This window comes from Dasypus novemcinctus, chromosome 8 (genome assembly GCF_030445035.2).
Source record: "Dasypus novemcinctus isolate mDasNov1 chromosome 8, mDasNov1.1.hap2, whole genome shotgun sequence".
Classification (NCBI taxonomy): domain Eukaryota; kingdom Metazoa; phylum Chordata; class Mammalia; order Cingulata; family Dasypodidae; genus Dasypus; species Dasypus novemcinctus.
The window spans coordinates 90373044-90393959 of NC_080680.1; the positions used below are offsets into that span (position 1 = coordinate 90373044).

General features: G+C 42.8%; 1 protein-coding gene across 14 annotated transcripts in view; it reads right to left on the minus strand.

Moving 5' to 3' along the window:
• The window catches only part of RALGPS1 (Ral GEF with PH domain and SH3 binding motif 1), a 469715-nt gene that overhangs the window by 436967 nt on the left and 11832 nt on the right, over positions 1–20916 (minus strand). For 8 of the 14 annotated variants that reach the window (XM_058302893.2, XM_058302904.2, XM_071216989.1 and 5 more), the window contains one exon: positions 1067–1146. The exons of the other annotated variants lie outside the window; for them this stretch is intronic. The gene's annotated coding sequence lies outside the window, so the exon portion shown is untranslated. The remainder of the gene's footprint in view (positions 1–1066; positions 1147–20916) is intronic. 14 annotated transcript variants of the gene reach the window in all.

Below are 20916 nucleotides of genomic sequence, written 5' to 3' on the forward strand. Positions count from 1 at the left end.
ACACACTGTTTGCCTTTTGCCAAATTCATTTATCTAAAGATCTGAGGGCCATGGCCACAAATAGGATAGATGACAGGAGTCATAACAGATTCCATGTTGATTACAATCCTATTACATTTATTAAGCTCTAACTATGTGTAAGACATTGAGTAAGGAACAACATGGGATACAATAATGGGCAAGACACAGCTCTGACTTAAAAGAGCTTAAAGTCTAATCCAGGAGATAAGGAAAGAGGTGCAGGGTACATCAGAAAAGCATAATGCAGTGCAAAATGTAGTCAGGGCCATGACAGGAGGTTAAAACAAGTATCACGAAAGTTTGAAGAAAGAAGAGTTCCCATCAGCTGGGGAGAACTGAAGAGCATTTTCAGAAGAGGGCCAAATGGGAAAGACAGACTCTTGGGGAATAAGAAGGGGAAGGGGAGGCTGACCAATAGATTGTAGTCCCTTGAAGACAATGATTACATCTTATTTGTTTTTGTATTTCTTTACCTGACTCCCAAGGCCAAGCACAGCTTACATAGTGACCTGGTACTTTCTGATCAGGGTTTGCAGAAAGGACAGATGAAAATGAGGAGGGGAGATTAACTGGAAAAAGAGAAAGGAGAGGGGTTTGTGTTAGGCCCAGGGACCCAACTGAGGTGGAGAGCAAGGAGGTCTCCCAAGTAACCCCAGCTACTGGGGAGTCAGGTACAGAACATTTGCCTTCTGGGTAATGGACACAAAAGTGTGACAGTATGACACATTAGCAATGAGGGGTATACACAAGAAAGAGGGAGAGTGAGAAAAAAAAAGAAGAAATTCTTAGTTATGAGAACCAACAGAAAAAAAACCCAGACCCTACTCTGGTGAGAAGCAGCCCCTAAAGCACCCTCTGCACATGAAGCTCACTGAGGATGCCAGATGTCCCAAGAACCACTCTGCAGCCCCTGGGTGTCCTCAGGCTCCATTTGTAGGCGGTTTCTCTGAGTGCAACACCACCCAGCGTGCACCTTTGGGAACCTATACAGCATGTCATCTGCTTGAGAGAGCACACCCCACTACAGAGCAGTGAACTGACTTACCAGGAACACATATCTGGCTTCATAATCCCCAGGCCAATAGGAAACACCATCCCAGCCCGTCTCTTTCCAAACAGTAGCCACTGTAAAGGTAGAGGAAACAATTTGATTTGATTGATGTTCCATACAGTTACACTTGTTTTTCAAAGCTCAGCCATATATAGTGCTATAAGATCTAATTTCAGGGAAACGGACTTTGGCCCAGTGGTTGGGGCGTCCGTCTACCATATGGGAGGTCCGCGGTTCAGGCCCCGGGCCTCCTTGACCCGTGTGGAGCTGGCCATGCGCAGTGCTGATGCGCGCGGGGGGTGCCGTGCCACGCAGGGGTGTCCCCCGCGTGGGGGAGCCCCACGCACAAGGAGTGCGCCCGTGAGGAAAAGCCGCCCAGCGTGAAATGAGGGAGCAGCCTGCCCAGGAATGGCGCCGCCCACACTTCCTGTGCCGCTGACGACAACAGAAGCGGACAAAGAAACAAGACGCAGCAAATAGACACCAGGAGCGGACAACCAGGGGAGGGGGGGAAATTAAATAAATAAATGAATCTTTAAAAAAAAAAAAAAAAAAAAAAAAAAAAAGATCTAATTTCAACCTCTTCTTTGATATGTTAAATATAATTTCCATATATTAATATTTAATATTGGGAAGAAGACTTGGCCCAATGGATAGGGCATCCGTCTACCACATGGGAGGTTCGTGGTTCAAACCCCGGGACTCCTTGACCCGTGTGGAGCTGGCCCGTGTGCAGTGCTGATGCGTGCAAGGAGTGCCCTGCCACGCAGGGGTGTCCCCCACGTAGGGGAGTCCCATGCGCAAGGAGTGCACCCCATAAGGAGAGCCGCCCAGCGTGAAAGAAAGTGCAGCCTGCCCAGGAATGGTGCCACACACACGGAGAGTTGACACAACAAGATGATGCAACAAAAAGAAACACAGATTCCAGGTGATAAGGATAGAAGGGGTCACAGAACACACAGCGAATGGACACAGAGAACAGACAACTGGTGGAGGGAGGGGAAGAGGAGAGAAATAAATAAATAAATCTTTATTTTTTTTAAAAAATTAATATCATCATTAGCCTATGAGGTAGAAGAGCCTGTCCTAAAATCACTGAAATCAGTTTAATAGATATATCCTCTTTGGCTGCTGTTCTCTTTTCCCATCACGCTATGGCTACAGGCTATGGTCATTGAGCATGTGAGGATTTGCAGAGGAAATCTACTACCAAGAATATCACTGACTCCTGGGAAGATGCATTCTGGCAGGCCAACAAATATCAACCAAGACCTCAGACACTACTGGCAAGAAGGGAACTCCACATCTGCCCATACCCAGGGGGCCCCGTCGCCTCCTTCACTGAAAATGCCTCATGTGGCTTCAGCTTCTCAGATGCTTCTTTCTACCTAAAATATTTCCACATCTTCACCTGGTCCTTTTCTCTCACTTCTGACAAAAAGGCATGCATCTGAGACCCAGGGCTAAGCCTGCCCTGGGCTGGGAGGTCCAGCCATTCCTGCTTCTCGCTCCCACTGTCAACCTAGGTTTTCTCTTGCGATTTCAATCTCCTCCTCTCCCTTGATCCTTTCCTCTGCCCAAGAACATCATCAATTCCCCTTATTCTCCAAAACAGCTCTGACCCTTGAACTCTAGGCCGCTTTCCCATCAGACACCACTGACTTCTTCACCATATCATCTCACTACTCACCCACTTGGTAACCTCCTACCTGACTCCAGGGCACACACTGCTCCCTCCCAGTCACCAGACCCTCCTAATTGCCCAGTCTAGTGGCCTAATCCTCCCCTAACTCTTGGAGAGATAGCTATGGTGGCTTGGAGCTAAGTGTCCCACCCCCAAAAAAAAACGTTTTTATACTTAATCCATTCCTGTGAACCCAACATAAAAAGGACCTTTTAACATGGTTACTTTAGTTAAGGTGTAAATCAGCTCAATCAGGATACTGCTAATAATGACTTCATTATTCTTTTTCTCCTCCCATCTCCTTAAGCTCTTTGGCCTCCTGTGCTGGCTCCTCTCTCTTCTGCTCAGACACCTGCCATCCTCTCACCTGTCGGAGCTTCCTCTTCCTGATTCCTCTCAGCTCTTTCCCCTGGACCCCAAGACACTGAGAAGCCTGGCCTCTGCCTCCCTCTTCAGCCTCACCTGCTGCCTCTGCTCTTTCCCATACATTTATGTTCTTGCATCAAAGAAACCAATACAGAACAGATACCCTGATTGTACCGCTTGAAGTCACCTACTCACCAGGCTGATTCCCAGAGCCAGGCCTCTGCTCAGACTACCTTCTTTTATTACAAATTTGAGCTACTGCTCATCAAAAATTTTTTTAAGAGGTACCAGGGATTGAACCTAGGGTCTCATACATGGAGAGCAGGCACTCAGCCACTGAGCTACATTTGCTCCCCTCACTAAACTTTTTGATCCTTCACTAATGACAGTTTAAAAAATTAAGCAAACACTGCTAAAATATGTACATTTGTTTTTAAATTAAATATACTCTAATGTATTGATGTGTTACATAAATTATAGAACAAGTAACAAAGGTTCAAAGGAAGTGACAAAGATTAAATAAACTTCAAAATATTTTTATTCATCAATATAAAGATTTTCATTCTCATTATTTAAGAATAGCGAGAACAATGATTATATGCTTCATTTTTAGTGTTTCAAATAATTTTTATGGAAGTATTACATACAGAAAAATAAACATTATATAAGTGTATGACTCGAAGAATTTTCACAAGGTGAATAGATTCATGTAACCAGTACCCAGATCAAGAAATAGAACATCATCAGCCCCCCAGAAGCCCACTTGTACCTCCTTCTGTCACTACTTCCCAAGGGTAACCACTATTTTGACTACTAACAGGATAGTCTTTTAGACTTCACATAAATGGAATTATAAAGTATATAATCCTTTGTGTGTGAATGAACATTACATTTGTGAAATTCATCCAGATTTTTGTATGGAACCATTGTTCATTCTTACAGGTGGGAGTATACAATGTATTTGTCCACTCTATTACTGAAGGACAGTGGGTTGCCTCCAGTTCAGATAGTGCTTCTAAAAACATTCTTGCACGTGCCTTTTGGTGCACATTCATATTCATTTCTGATGGGTGGATACCTAGGAGTGGAAATGCTAGATCATAAGGTATGTGTACATTCAGCTTTGGCAGATGATGGCAAACGGTTGGCCAACGTGGTTAAACCAATGTATGCTCCTACCAGTTAGGTATGAGAGTTCCAGTTGCTCTACATCCTCACCAACACTTGATATTATCTATCTTTTTTCATTTTAGCTATTCTGGCAGATGAAATATCACAAAGTATGAGACTGTCCCTTTTTATAGATAAGTAAAGTCAAGTGCCTCTCTTAAGCATGCAAACCTAATGCGAGTCAGAGCAGGAACCCAGGTCTTCTGGCTCTAAATATGGTGCTGTTTCTGCTGGTAGCCAAATACTGTTTCTAACATAAATATCCTAACAATAGGGGAAGATTAAAGCACTAAGTAAAAGAATAAGCTTGTATACTATGTTAATCCCAACACACCATGTGTAACAGAAAAGAAAGAATAAAATGGTCTGTCAATCTAACTTTGAGACAAACATACAGGAAAAGGTCTGGACATGTTATACCCCAAGTATTAACAGTGCAATGGTGATGGCTTTTTCCTTTTTTAATTTTCCTTATTTTGATCCATCTTCATTTTCTTCTTTTTCTACAATTAACTTATTTTTTCATTTTATGAAAGAAACTATTTCAAATGGTTGACAACTGCTAATTTTACAATTAACATTTAACAGTGAGAATTTTTTTTAGTTGATATATAATTCATATACTAAACCGTTAAAATCACACTTTCAAACTGCACAATTCAAGTTTTCAGTGTATTCACTAAGTTGCGCAACCATTTCCACCATCTAATTCCAGAACATTTCATTAGAAACCTAGTATCAATTAGCAGTCACTCCCCATTTCTCCCTTTCTCCTATCCTAGGCAACCACTAATCTACTTTATGTCTCTATGGATTTGCCTCTTCTGGAGACTTCATATAAATGGAATCATGTAATATGTGGCCTTTTGTGTCTGGTCTCTATCATTTAGCATAAAGTTTACATGGTTCATCTATGTGTGGCATGAATTAGTACTTCACTACATTTTTGGTTGAATAACATACCATTATAAGTATGTACCATATTTTATTTATCCATTTATCTACTAGTGGACATTTGGATTGTTTCCACTTTTTAGCTATTATGAATAACGTTAGAACAAAATTTTTTATGTTTTCAGTTCTCTTGGGTATATACCTATAAGTGGAATTGCTGGGTCATATGGGAATTCTGTTTCTCTTTTGGAGGAATTGCCAAACTATTTTGCGAAGTGGCTGCATCATTTTATATTCCTACCCAGCAATGTACAAGGGTTCAAATTTCTCCACTTCCTCACTAATATGTTGTCTACCTTTCCAATTACAGCCATTCTAGTGGGTATGAAATACCAACTCATTGTGGTTTTGACTTGCATTTCTCTAATGGCTAATACTGTTCAGCATCTTTTCATGTGCTTATTGGCCATGTGTATATCTTCTTTGGAGAAATGTCTATTCAAGTCCCTTGCTCATTTTTAATTGGGTTCTTTGTCTTTTATTATTGGGCTATACAAGATCTTTATGTATACTGGATACAAGACCCTTATCAAATATCTGACTTGTGAATATTTTCTCCCATTCTGTGGATTGCCTTTTCATTCTCTTGATAGAGCCCTTTAGTGCACAAAAGATTTTGATTTAGACGAAGTCCAATTTATCTATTTTTCTATCTTGTTGCTTGTGTTTTGGGTGTTATACCTAATCCAAGGTCATGAAAATTTTACCTACATTTTCTTCTAAGAATTTTATCATTTTAGTTCTTATATTTGGGTCCTTAATTGATTCTAATTTTTTTTTAAGATTTTTATTTATTTCTCTCCTCTTCCCCCTCCTCCAGTTGTCTGTTCTCTGTGTCCATTTTGCTGCATGTTCTTCTTTGTCCATTTCTGTTCTTGTCAGCGGCACAGGAATCTGTGTCTCTTTGTGTTGCATCACCCTGCTGCGTCAATTCTCCGTGTGTGCGGCGCCAAGACCACTTCCCTTAAGTTAATTTTTGTATGTGAGATAGGGGTCCAACTTATTCTTTTGCATGTGGATATCACTGTTCCAATACCATTTTTTGAAAAGACTATTCTTGGGAAACGGACTTGGCCCAGTGGTTAGGGCATCCATCTACCACATGGGACGTCTGCAGTTCAAACCCTGGGACTCCTTGACCCGTGTGGAGCTGGCCCATGTGCAGTGCTGATGCGCGCAAGGAGTGCCCTGCCATGCAGGGGTGTCCCCCGCATAGGGGAGCCCCACGCGCAAGGAGTGCACCCCATAAGGAGAGCCGCCTAGCGCAAAAGAAAGTGCAGCCTGCCCAGGAATGGCACCGCCCACACTTCCCGTGCCGCTGACAACAACAGAAGCGGACAAAGAAACAAGACGCAGCAAATAGACACAGAGAACAGACAACCGGGGGAGGGGGAGAATTAAATAAATAAATAAATAAATCTTAAAAAAAAAGAAAAGACTATTCTCTCATCCACTGAATTGTCTTGACATCCTTGTTGAAAATCAAGTGACTACAGATGTATGGAAAAGTTATTTTTAACTTACTGAATTTCAGCCACTTCATTGCAAAGTCTCTTCTGAGCTTTAAAGAGTGGTTTTACACAGGCTCACTTCAACTTCTACAGATCAAGCACCTACTCTGTGCTATACAGTTAGGGCATGGTCTCTGTAGAATGGGGTTGCTGTTTCAGAACTGGAGAGGCCTTGGATTGATTCCTTCAGCAAATTTCTTAATCTATCTGATAATGATAATACCAAAAACGACCTACAGTAATAACTAACACTGTACAAGCTGGGCATTATTAGAAACACTTCACATGTATTGACTCACTGAATACTCACAATAATGCTGTTATTATCCCCATTGAACAGATGAAAAGACTAAAGTACAGTGAAGTAACTTGCCCTATTTCACAAAGCAAGGAGTAGAGCCAGAATTCATACCCAGGAAGTGTAATTCCAGGGTGTGTACTCCCGAGCACCATGATACACTGTCTCTGAGGTGCAATGTAAAATATGATTAATAATAATGACTTGTAAGATTGATATAGCAATGAGATTAGGCATAAGGGACCTGGCACACAAGACTTCAATGAATCAGCTGAGTCTAGAACTCTTCTTTTAGCTGCCCATTTATTCACAAAGCACTATTTCAAATGAGATGAATGAAAGATTTGAAAGCTATCTCTATGCTCTCTAATATGCCTTGACATTTGTTTCCTAGTGAATAAAATGCTGTGCAGATAAAAAGAATACCTGAGGCCACTGTTAAGCCAATTCCTAGGAATACCCCATCTTTTCAGACTGTCCCAGCGAGGTTTGGTTGGCACTATCATTCTGCAGGGTGCCCAAGCTACCCGCCCTGGCCTGCCATATCTCCCCTGCTGAGTCACTGAGCCTCCCTTGCACAAATCCCCATCTGCTGAGTGGCTGGGGACATACCAGTAAGAATAGGTCACCAGCTTCCTCTCACTGATACAGAACTGGCACTCAGTATCCTCTGGAATTCAGTGTGTGCCTCCCCAACAGCCACAGGGTGTCAGCCCAACCACAACATCTGGACTTCAGGTCTCACTTCCACTCATAAACTCCCTTTAAATCCTGATATCCCTCCACAGCCAACCTCCAAGGAAATGGGAAGAATACGGTAGATCCTGCAATAATATTTACAGGTTATAGGCTAGGACTATCCCATGAATACAGAGGTTGCCAAGAACCAAAACATACCTGCCTGCCTTCATGTCCAGCCAAGAGTGTGCCCTCTCATGCTATGCTTCACCCCTGCCCCTACAGGACACTACCTCCCAGACACTATCTGCCCAAGGATAACACACCTTTCTCCTTGGGATACTGGACACTGGATACTGGTCTGCTGGCTCCACTCCTTAGGGCCCAATCCCAAAACCAGATATGATTTCCCAGCAGCCCATGACCCACATCATGGAAGATCAAACATAAACAACCCCCTGAGCCTATGTTAGTATCCTTGCCTGCCTGGGGTTTAAGGTGTACAAGCCTAACGCTAATTAATCTATTCATACAGCTTGTATCCCCGCAAACTGTCTCCTTTTCCTGGGTTCCACTTAGGCCTGACAATAATTCTCTTGGTGGGTACTGTTATCATATCCATTTAAAATGAGGAAACTGAGGCCCAAAGACTTAGGGCAACTTATCCAAAGACACATAGGCTGCATGTCCTTGGGAAAAGATATTTGAACCCAGCTCAGTCTGCCCCCTATTCTTAACTATTTCATTATGTTCCATCCCACAAAAGCTGAATAGCACTCCACGTCCTGTATTTATGCATGTGCTTCCATTATCCTGCCTCCAATTTCTAGCCATCAGTTCCCTTCTCTTTGCCCAAGAATTCAGGTTTCTCAGCTCAACAAACATTCATTCTTTTTCTTTTTTCTTTCTCCAGGAGCAAAAGGCTTAATACCAGGGTGGCCAGCTACTTCCCTTGAGTTATCCCTTATCTCATTATTCCTCCACTGAGGCTTTCAGCACCAGGGTCAGTGACAACCAGTTCTCTGTGTCATCCTACACCTGCTTCAGAGTAACAATCACAAGATACTCATTGGCTCACAGATCAGTTTCCCATTGGATCTTTCAGATTAAAGGCTCTTCACCTGGGTCCTGTAAACTGATCTCAATCTGACAAGGAGAACTGACTTCCACTACTGAGAATTCAGGACCAATCCTATCTACCTAGCAGTCTGGGTAGATGTCATGTATTCTGGTTTATCCCAGCTAACTCTAACACCCCCAATATTCTGGAAATTCTACAGCAGGCTTTTCACAGCTACCCAGGCTCAAGATATACAGTGGACGGAGGATGCACCCCAAGTCACACAGCTCCCTTCCCCCATACCACATCTGTCCAGTCTGGATGATGATGTCACTTACCTAGAACTTCCTTCAACAGTTCTGATCGGCTGTCTTCCCTAGGGTCTAGACACACATTTCCACTAAGATTTTAGACTCATTCTGAAACCCAGATATTTAGACTGGTGGCCCCAACTTTCCAGTTTTAGGAGCTAGAGATTTCAGTCCAAAGGACCAGCAATAGAACACTTGCTTGAGGAGATCCACGTTGAGGGATGCTAAATAGCCTTTGAAAACTACTACGGGAAAAAGTTTCTCTCAAAGTCTTTTGCACACAAGAGCAAAGATAACTGTGATGTTTAGGCAACTGTGTCAACTCAGCCAAGTAATTGTGCCCAATTGTTTGGTCAAGTAATCACTGGGCTAACTGTAATACAAGGGCATTTATGGACTTGAGCCACCATTGACTTTACTGCAGTGGTAAATCATAGATAGCTAGTTATAATTACATCAATCAAGGAGAATGCCATCAGCAATGAGTGATGCTGTATCCAATCAGTTGAAAGCCTTAAAAGGGGAAGTAGGGAAGTGGCTGTGGCACAACCAGTTGGGCTCCCATCTACCATATGGGAGGCCCTGGGTTCACGTCCCAGGGCCTCCTTGTGAAAACAGGCTCGCCCACACACTGCAGAGAGCTGCCTGGCCCGCAAGCACTGCAGAGTGCTGCCAGCCTGCAAGCTCCATGGAGAGCTAACTCAGCAAGGTGACGCAACAAAAAAGGGAGACCAGCAAAACCACAGAAGAGTGCGCAGCAAACGGACACAGAGAACAGACAACAAGCAAGCTGCAAGGGGGGGAGGGGAAATAAAAAATGCAGACACAGAAGAATGCACAGCAAATGGACACAGAGAGCAGACAGGATGCAAAAAGCTGCAAGTGGGGGGATAAAAAAAATTTTTTTAAAGGTGGAAGTAATTCCAGCATTGAGTATTTCCCAGCTTGTCCTTTGATAGCCAGTGTCTCCCAGAACTCATCAAGAACTTTCACTGGAGTCCCTGATTGCAGCCTCCCTGCAGAACCTGGACTTGTGCATCCCCATAGTTGTATTAGAGACTATTATAAAATGCATACTATTGACAGATACCTCTTATTGATTCTGTTTCCCTAGAGAACACTGACTAATACAGCTTGGTACCAGGAGTGGTTCTTGAGGAACAGAGTCTTAAACATGGAGTGTCTGAGGTGGTTCTGGGAGTTTTGCAATCGGCTCTCTACTCTCATTGGACTCAAGGGTACTGACAACTCCCTTTCCAATAATGAAGAGGCTGTTAACAGTCCAGGGCATGAGTTGGCAATCAAGATACACAAAATATCATTACTGGATTCCCCTACTTCCAAGCTTATAAGAAGCAAGGATCTGGGTCAGAGTGTTTTCAACACCTTAACGGAGTTTTATGGAGTCAAACAGTATAATAATGTTGGCCGGGTCCTCCTAGATATACTGGACACGGTTACAAAAGAAAGAGATGAGTTAAAGTCTTCAAATTTGAAACTTAAACACCGCATGAATGATGTGAAAGTTTCTTTGTATGCTCTGAAAGAAAATCTTGTCTCCTGTAGCCACAGGCTCAAAATATCTGAGAACCAAACTCAGACTCTCATTGTACAAGTAGTGGAGTTACAAAGAAAACTAAAATCTCAACCCCACAGGGTTTCTGCAGTTAAAGTGAAGGCATTAATTGAAAAAGAATGGAATCCCGAGAATTGGGATGGAGATATATGGGATGATGATGATATTGATGGAGGCACTGGAATCCTGAATTCTGCTGAGACTTTACCAGATAAGCCTGCCAGGGCCTGCCCTGTGGAGACCACACTTTATCAACTTTGTATCATCCAGCCTCCAGCCTGCTTCAGGGAGTCTGGGCCTCCTCCCAGCCCTGAGGCATGCACCAGCTAAACTCCAGCATGCACTGCCAAGCCTCCAGTCTGCCCTGAGGAAACTGCCTTCCAAACTCTGCCTGAAGAAATTAATCCTGTCTCACCAGAAGAAAATGCAAGGGAATGCCCTGAGGTCAGTAGCTTGCAAGGAATTCTAACCCTTCTCCTTACCCACACCCACCACCTCTCTTGTCTTCAAGATCTATTACTAGACTAAAATCACAAGCCCCCAAAGGTGAAATACAAAGTGTGACCCATGATGAAGTAAGGTATACTCAGAACTGCAGGAGTCTTCCAATTTATATAGACAGAAATCAGGGGAATGTGTGTGGGAATGGATACTAAGGGTATGGGATAATGGTGGAAGGAATATAAAGTTGGATGAGGCTGAATTTATTGATATGGGCCCACTAAGCAGAAATTCTGGATTCAGTGCTATAACTTGAGGGGTTAGAAAGGGCTCTAACAGTTTGTTGGGGTGGCTGAAACATGGACCTAAATATGGCCTAGCATGTCTGAGGTTGAGATGCCTAATTTGCCCTGGCATACAGTAGAAAAGGGAATTCAAAGGTTTAGGAAGAATGGAATGCTAGAATGGATTTACCATTTGAGAGCTGCCCATCCACCCCAGGCATGTCCAGAGGACACACCTTTAACCAGGAATGTGAGGAATAAATTTGTAAGACTAACTCCATCTTCCCTGAAGAGGTCTGTGGTTGTTCTTCTCTGTAGTCCAGATATTACTGTAGGGAGGGCTGTGATGGAATTAGAATCCTTAAACATTATGGGGATGATCAGATGTCTGTCTGGTAAAAGTCAAGTATCGGCAGTTAATCGCCAAAGTCAAGGTGGGCGTGGCTACCACAATGAAAGGCAGATTCAAAAAAGAACTCAAAATAGTCTGAGTCACTGTAGAGTTATAGCGTTGGCTAATACATCATGGGTACCTAGAAGTGAAACAGATGGACAGTCTACTAAATTTCTTCTGGATCTGTATAAACAGAAGAGTTCTAGGTTGAGTGAACAAAACCCTAACTCAAATTACAGACACAGAGAGTCATGAACCCTTAATTCCCAGACTTGAGTCAGTTTATGGACCCAGAGCCCCTTTGAATGAGGAGAAGGCAGGGTCTCCTTGGGGAAGGATCCTGTTAAACTGCCCAAAATTTATACTGTTAATCTTTCTCCCACCTTTCCACAGGGAGATCTATGGCCTTTTACCATTTGTGCAATGGGGAAAAGGAAATGATCAGACATTTGGGGGATTATTAGACACTGGCTCAGAAGTAACATTAATTCCAGGAGACCCAAAACATCACTGTGGCCCACCAGTAAGAGAAGGGGCTGATGGAAGTCAGGTGATTAATGGAGTTTTAGCTCAGGTCCATCTCATAGTTGGTCCAGTGGGTCCTCGGACCCATTCTGTGGTTATTTCCCTAGTTCCAGAATGCATAATTGGAATAGACATAGTAACTGGCAGAATCCCCACTTTGGATCCCTGACTTGTGGAATGAGGGCTATTATGGTTGGAAAGGCCAAGTGGAAGCCACTAGAACTGCCCCTACCTAGCAAAATAGGAAACCAAAAGCAATACCAGATTCCTGGAGGGATTGCAGAAATTAGTGCCACCATCAAGGATTTGAAGAATGCAGGGGTGGTGATTCCCACCACATCACCATTCAACTCTCCTATTTGGCCTGCACAGAAAACAGATGCTCATGCTGTCACTCCCTGGCAGTACAACCAGGATCCTCTGCTCACTACACATAACCTTCCTGAGTAATCCCCTCTTCTCCTACATCATGTATCATCTATACAATGACCCCACATCTCTCTCCCTAGCCCAGGGAGGCACCAAAAACATCTGTGAAAATCTTAAATATACAGATGACCAGTCTCCCTCCTCCAAATCTACAGAGGATTCTGAAGCACCAAAATGTGAGACCCACTGTTCCAGCCCAGACCTCTCTCTGAACTCCAGACTAGCAGGCCAGTTGCCAAATGCACAGTTACACCAAGCTGTCCCACAGGTACTCCAAACTCAAAATGGCTAAAACTGAATTCATTCTTTCTTCTCCCAACCCAATACCACATCATGTTCTAAATCCCACTGAATGACCGCACCATTTCATATCCACAAAGGAAAAACCTGGAAATCATCCTCAACTCTCTTCCCCCTCCCTCCTACCAAATCTCCAAGGAGAGGTCTCTACCTCAGTTTATCTCAAACTTTTCTCCTCCTTTCCATTCTCATGGCCAGGCCCAACACTCCATCATCTACCACCCAGATTCCCACAACAGCCTCCAAACTCATCTCCCATTCTCTATATTCTTCCCACACCATCCATCCTCCACTCTGCCACCAGATTATCACTGTGCCTCTCTCTTCCTGTAACTCGTCTTGAACAATTTTCCATTGACCAGAAAAACATGCAAACTCCTTAGCATGGCCTGCAAGCCCCTCTGCATACTGTTCCCAAGCTATCTTTCTAGCCTTTTCTCCTACCAGTTCGTCCCTCCTCCACCATGGACCTCCTATTCCAGCAACACCAACTTCTCACCATTCTTGAAACACTCCACGCTATCTCTTCCCTCCTGTACAATCTGTACAATGTTTCCTCTGCCTATGCCCCTCTTCACGTGGAAAACTGAAATTCTTTCTTTAAGATCCTGGCAGTCTTATTTGGTCGCATGAACATCTATTTCCACTACTGTAACACCCCTGACACTGCATTAGTTATTTATTTACTCATATCTGTCAAGTCTGTGGGGCTCCTGAAGGCAAGGACTGCAGTGGTCTAGCTCAGTTATATGCTAGCAAAATTTTACTTAATGAATGAAAAGCTCTAATGAGAGCAAATTATCTTACTACCCCCTCAAATAGCCAAGACAAATCTTTAAAGCAATAAAATAAGGTCAATTGCTATCTTGGAAACCATGCAGGTAATGTTTCAGTAATAGATACTTTTGGGAAGAGATAGAGAATTCTGTAAAAGAAGAGTCAGAATTATATAAATTTGTCAGGGATCTCCAACATAGTTCAGGAAAACAGTACAGTGACCAGAGGCATAGACACTAATCATTTCCTCACTCCCAGCCATACGACTTTGTGTTACTTCTTTGAATTCACATGACCCTATCCCAAATGGGAACAGTACAGATGCAATTTCCACCTCTTCACCTGCCTAACTCCAATTTATGTCAGCTTGAAGGCCCATTCCTCTGGGAAAATGTCTCTGACACTCCTATCCAAGTAAGACCATCTTATTTATGGTCTTTTAGCATCTTATACTTCTCATTTGTAGAAATCATAACTAAATTTTTGTAGACTTATTACTGTTCACACATTTATTTCTACATTTAACTTTGCTACTAGACTGGAAACTGCAAGATAACAAGGACCAGTTTTGTCTTTTTCCTCCACTGTAGCCCCAAACTCACGTAGTAAGACCTGATAAAAACTGGATGGATGGACGGACAGACTGGCAGGCACACAGATCTGGCAGGACAGGGAAGAATGAAGAATAAGGCTGCCTTCATTTGTTGGTACAAGCCTTTAAAATCATACAGGTCTCTCTACTCTGACTCAACACTCATGAAAGTCTCAAATCTTACAAATGGTTTCTCAAACAGGCTTTCCTACTGAAGAAAGAAGGCACACACAGCAGGGATATTCCTATTTACTTGGAAAGCAGATGTCTTAAAACAAACTGATACAATGGCATTCTGGCTTCATATCCAGTGTTCTATTAATACCAGGCTCCTCTCTCAATCTGTTCCACTATTACTATTGGCTATATTGATAAAACAGGGTTCCCAGAATCTCTCAGCCCTCAGCTATCCCATAGCTACATCTAGGGCAATTCTGCCATTAGATTTCTCCTCTGCACATCAAAGCCTGCCCCATTACCCCTGCAAAATCAGTATGAGGAGGAAAATAACAGATATTAAGAGCTGTAAAGTACTGTACTTAATGAGATCCTTTATAATGTAAGGAACCTCAGATCCAATCCAATCTTTGTATTTTACAAATTCAAATCAATCACTGGACACCCACCCATTTACTTAATTTGTTCATTCAACAAACATTTATGGAGTACCTGCTATGTGCCAGATGCTACGCTAGGCACTGGGGAACAAACAAAGGACTGCATCACTCTGCACTAGGGTAATGTGCAGCAATCACACTAAAAAGCATATAATCAGTTTCTATTTGGGGTGATGAAAAGTCTTGGTAATGGATGGTGATGATGGTAGTGCAACACTGTGAACATAATTAACAGCCTTGAAAAATATATTTGAATATGGTTAAAAGGGAAAATTTTAGGTTGTATATGTTACTAGAATAATTTTTTTTAAAAATCTATAGACGTGAACAACACAGTGAACCCTAAAATAAGCTAAGGGGGAAGCGGATCTGGCCCAATGGATAGGGCATCCGTCTACCACATGGGAGGTCCAAGGTTCAAACCCAGGGCCTCCTGACCCGAGTGATGAGCTGACCCACACACAGTGCTGATGCACGCAAGGAGTGCCATGCCACACAGGGGTGTTCCTTGCATAGGGGAGCCCCATGCGTGAGGAGTGCGCCCCCCAAGGAGGGCTGCCCAGAGTGGAAAAAGTGCAGCCTGCCCAGGAATGGCACTGTACACACGAAGAGCTGATGCAGCAAGATGATGCAACAAAATGAGACACAGATTCCGGGTGCAGCTGACAAGAATACAAGCATGGGAAGAGGACTTGGCCCAGTGGTTAGGGCGTCCGTCTACCACATGGGAGGTCCACGGTTCAAACCCCGGGCCTCCTTGACTCCGTGTGGAGCAGGCCCATGCGCAGTGCTGATGCGCGCAAGGAGAGCCGTGCCACGCAGGGGTGCCCCCCGCATAGGGGAGCCCCACGTGCAAGGAGTGCGCCCCATAAGGAGAGCCACCCAGGGCAAAAGAAAGTCCAGCCTGCCCAAGAACGGTGCCGCACACACAGAGAGCTGACACAACAAGATGACACAACAAAAAGAAACACATATTCCCATGCGGCTGACAGCAACAGAAGCAGACAAAGAAGAAGATGCAGCAAATAGACATAGAGAAGAGAAAACCATGGCGGAGAGGGGGGAGATAAATAAATAAATCTTTAAAAAAAAAGAATACAAGCAGACACAGAAGAACACACAGGGAATGGACAGAGAGAGCAGACAACTGAGTGGGGTGGGGGACAGGGAAGGGGAGAGAAATAAATTTATAGATAAATAAAATAAAATAAGCTAAGGACTAGAGTTAACAGCAAAATTATAAAATCTTACACCAAAAGCACAAGCAACAAAAGAAAACCCAGATAAATGGGACCTTCTCAAACTTAAACACTTCTGTGATTCAAAGGACTTCATCAAGAAGGTGCAAAGGGGAAAACAGACTTGGCCCCGTGGTTAGGGCGTCCATCTACCACATGGGAGGTCCGCGGTTCAAACCCCAGGCCTCCTTAACCAGTGTGGAGCTGGCCCATGCGCAGTGCTGATGCGCGCAAGGAGTGCCCTGCCACACAGGGGTGTCCCCCGCGTAGGGGAGCCCCACGCGCAAGGAGTGCGCCCCGTAAGGAGAGCCACCCAGCGTGAAAGAAAGTGCAGCCTGCCCAGGAAGGGCACCGCCCACACTTCCCGTGCAGCTGACGACAACAGAAGCGGACAAAGAAACAAGATGCAGCAAATAGACACAGAGAAGAGACAACCGGGGGCGGGGGGGGGGGGGGGGGGGGGGAGGGGGGATTAAATAAATAAATCTTAAAAAAAAAAAAAAAAAGAAGGTGCAAAGGCAGTCCAGTCGATGGGAGAAAATATTTGGAAACCACTGATCCAATAAGGGTCTCATTTCATTCTATATAAAGAGATCATACAACTCAGTAATAAAAGAGCAAGCAATTTAATTTTAAAAATGGGCAAAAGATTTAAATAGACATTTCTCCAAAGAGGAAATACAAATGGCCAAAAAGCACATGAAAAAATGTTCCATATTGCTAGCTATTAGGGAAATGCAAATTAAAACAACAATGAGATATCATCTAACACCACATAGAATGGCCATTATTTAAAAAGCAAACAACAATAAGTGCTGGAGAGGGTGTGGAGAAATAAGAACACTCCTTCACTGTTGGTGGAAGTGTAAAAATAAAAAGCCTCTGTGGAAGACAGTTTGGCGGTTCCTCAGGAAGCTAAATATAGAAATGCCATATGGTCCAGCAATTCCTCTACTAGGAATATATCCAGAACAACTAAAAACTATGACATGAACAGACATCTGCACACCAATGTTCATAGCGACGTTATTCACAATTGCCAAAAGATGGAAACAACCCAAGTGTCCATCCACCAATGAAAGGATAAACAAAATGTGGTATAGGGAAGCGGACTTGGCCCAGTGGATAGGGCGTCCGTCTACCACATGGGAGGTCTGCAGTTCAAACCCTGGGCCTCCTTGACCTGTGTGCAGCTGACCCATGCGCAGGGCTGATGTGTACAAGGAGTGCCCTGCCACACAGGGGTGTCCCCACGTAGGGGAACCCCACGCGCAAGGAGTGCACCCCATAAGGAGAGCCGCCAAGTGCAAAAGAATGTCCAGCCTGCCCAAGAATGGTGCTGCACACATGGAGAGCTGATGCAGCAAGATGATGCAAAAAGAAACACAGATTCCCGTGCTGCTGACAACAAAAGAAGCAGACAAAAAAAAAAAAAAAGAACATTCAGCAAATGGACACAGAGAACAGACAACTGAGGCAGGGGGGAGAGGTAGGGGAGAGAAATAAATAAAAAAGAAATCTTTTTTTAAAAAGTGGTATATACATATGATGGAATACTATGCTGCAGTAAAAAGAAATGAAATTGGGACATATGATAACATGGATGAGTCTTGAAGACATTATACTAAGTGAAGTAAGCCAGACACAAAAGGACAAATACTGCATGGTCTCATTAATATGAACTAAATACAAATAATAAACACATGAATTAAAACCTAGAGTATAGGTTATTAGGAGATAAGAGAAGGGTTGAGAAGAACTATGGATGATTAATGTATGTAGAAGTTTTAATTAACTTGACTGTAAAACTGTGGGGATGGGTAGATTTGATAGTCACACATTTTAGTGAGTACCAACTGGTTTATAAATGGAATTGTGGCTGAAAAAGGTAGTCTGGGGAAGTAATGTCAAAAGAAGGAAAGTTAAACAATAAGCTAGGGACTGAATAACACAGTGAACCCAGAGGCGGTTGAGAATTGTGGTTAAGGGTACAAATGCAAGAGAGTTCTTCTATGAGCTAGAATAGATGTACATCACTATTGCAGGGTGATGGGAATATGGAGAATCATGGGAAAACTACAGTTGGTGTGACCTATAAACTGTAGTTAACAGCAATACTATAATATTCTTGCATCAGTGCCAAAGCTGTACTGTGTGGATAATGGAGGTATATGGGAAAAAGTGTGCCAAAGTTATGCTATGGACCATGATTGCTGGTAATAGTCTGATATATTGTCTCATTATCTGTAAAAATTGTTCCATCAGGGTGTGGAGTTGTATGGGAAATCTACACATCTGTATGATTGATTGCAAGTTCATAATAGCTGTAACAAAAAATATTTTTAAAAAATAATATGGGTTGGGGGAAAAATACACCAAATGTAACAACACAAGGACTATAGTTGGTAGTAATATTTTGATGATGCTCTTGCATAGTTTGTAACAAAAGTTTCACAACAATGCAAAGAGTTGGTGGAGGGCTTATGTATGAGACCCCTGTGTGATGTTATGTATGCTTATTTTGTAAGTTCACAATTTTTACTATACATTTATTGTTTATGTGTGTTCATGTATAAATGATATACTTCATTAAAAATTTAAAAACTTTTTTTTTTTTTTTTTTAAAGATTTATTTATTTATTTAATTTCCCCCCTCCCCTGGTTGTCTGTTCTTGGTGTCTATTTGCTGCGTCTTGTTTCTTTGTCCGCTTCTGTTGTCGTCAGCGGCACGGGAAGTGTGGGCGGCGCCATTCCTGGGCAGGCTGCTCTTTCTTTTCACGCTGGGCGGCTTTCCTCACGGGCGCACTCCTTGCGCGTGGGGCTCCCCCACGCGGGGACACCCTTGCGTGGCACGGCACTCCTTGCGCGCATCAGCACTGCGCATGGCCAGCTCCACACGGGTCAAGGAGGCCCGGGGTTTGAACCGCGGACCTCCCATATGGTAGACGGACGCCCTAACCACTGGGCCAAAGTCCGTTTCCCAAAAATTTAAAAACTTTTTAAAAAAATCTATAGGAGTGAACAGAGTGAACCCTAAAATAAGCTATGGACTATAGTTAATAGCACAATTATAAAAATGCTTTTTCATCAGTTGTAACAAATGTACCATACTGATACAAGACATTAATCATAGGGTGGTATATGGGAACTCTGTATTTTATGCATGATTTTTCTGTAAAGCTACAACTTACCCAAGGAAAAAAAAAGAGCACTCACAAAAAAATGACATATAGTTACACCCTGGGGTCAGTGCTCTGAAAGAAGGGAATTGGCTCTATCATGAAAGATCCTGATCCTATAGCTCAGAAATGTTGCCCAGGAAGTCCTTTGGTTGTATTTTTGCCCAAATATCACCCTGATATTTATATCTTGTAACATTAACATACATTTGTTCTGTTTCAAGGAAAAACATTTTTCCATATGCATATTAACCATATTCATTTTTCACAAGAGGGTTCACTATACTAAAATCCTGTGTTTCATTTTTTAGCCTTCCTTCTAGTGAAAGACAGACCTTAGACTTTCCCTTTCAACCACTATCACACCCACATATTAGCACTAAATGCAAACATTCTTATGTACTTTCACCGTTTCTACTCATTTCCAAACATTTCCAAACAGCCTTTTTACCAATTCTGCACAAAGTTAATCTCAGCTTTCCATTTTCTAACCTCATTCTATTGCCATTGAAGGGTCTTAAGGAGAAGGAATGACCTGCTTGGATAATTCTGGCTGTTGTATACTAGTCCTAATCATGGTGTGAAGTACAAAGGCAGACTCTTAACTGTGCAGAGTCTAATGAGGGAGTCCTAAGGAGGTCCTCATGGCCTCGCATATTATTACATGCTACATGCCATGTCAGTGTGGAGAGTGTTGTGGGAGTCAAATGTAGGAATAATCTATAAATTCCAGTAGACCGAAACTGTTGGGGATATGGTGCCAGGGAGGGGGGCACTTTAGAGAGGATTACAGAAAGGACCCAAGATAAGAAATATCTCAAAATAGTGAAAGTCACAAATTCAACATAACAAACTTTATGGCCACAAAAAGCAACACAGCAAATTTTTCCTGAATTTATTAACTTGTTTTCCATAAATATTTAATTATTCTGAAAACCCAGATTTCCCTTGACCTAGTTAACAGGCCTATATAAGAGCAGATGAGAATCATTTTATCCAATAAACAAGGGTTTAATTACTCTTCTGTTCATCTCTAATAAGACACCTTTCAAAGAAACCCTTGAATGTAGAAGCCAAACATTTAAATTTTTTTCTTATTACTCAAATAATTGTCTTTACCTTAAACTAAAACTTTATAATACAAACATTTAAATCCTAAAGAGACCCATTATTGACATAGAATCACAGAAAATCAAACAGAAAGAACTTGGGAAGCCAGCCCCCCCATTTTTCAACCAGCCTGAGACAGAAGCCCTGTCCCCAGGATGACCCAATCCTTTCCTTCACCAGTACCCTAATGTCTTTGTGGGACTCAAGCCTCCAATCTGTTATCCCACCTCAAAATGAGGTCTGCCTGCTCTTCTGGATGTTCCTGCCAGTCCCTACCACCAAGTTTTTCCAAGTTTTACACATTCCTTTTGCAATAACTCTCATAGAACTTCCATGGACAATTAATAACC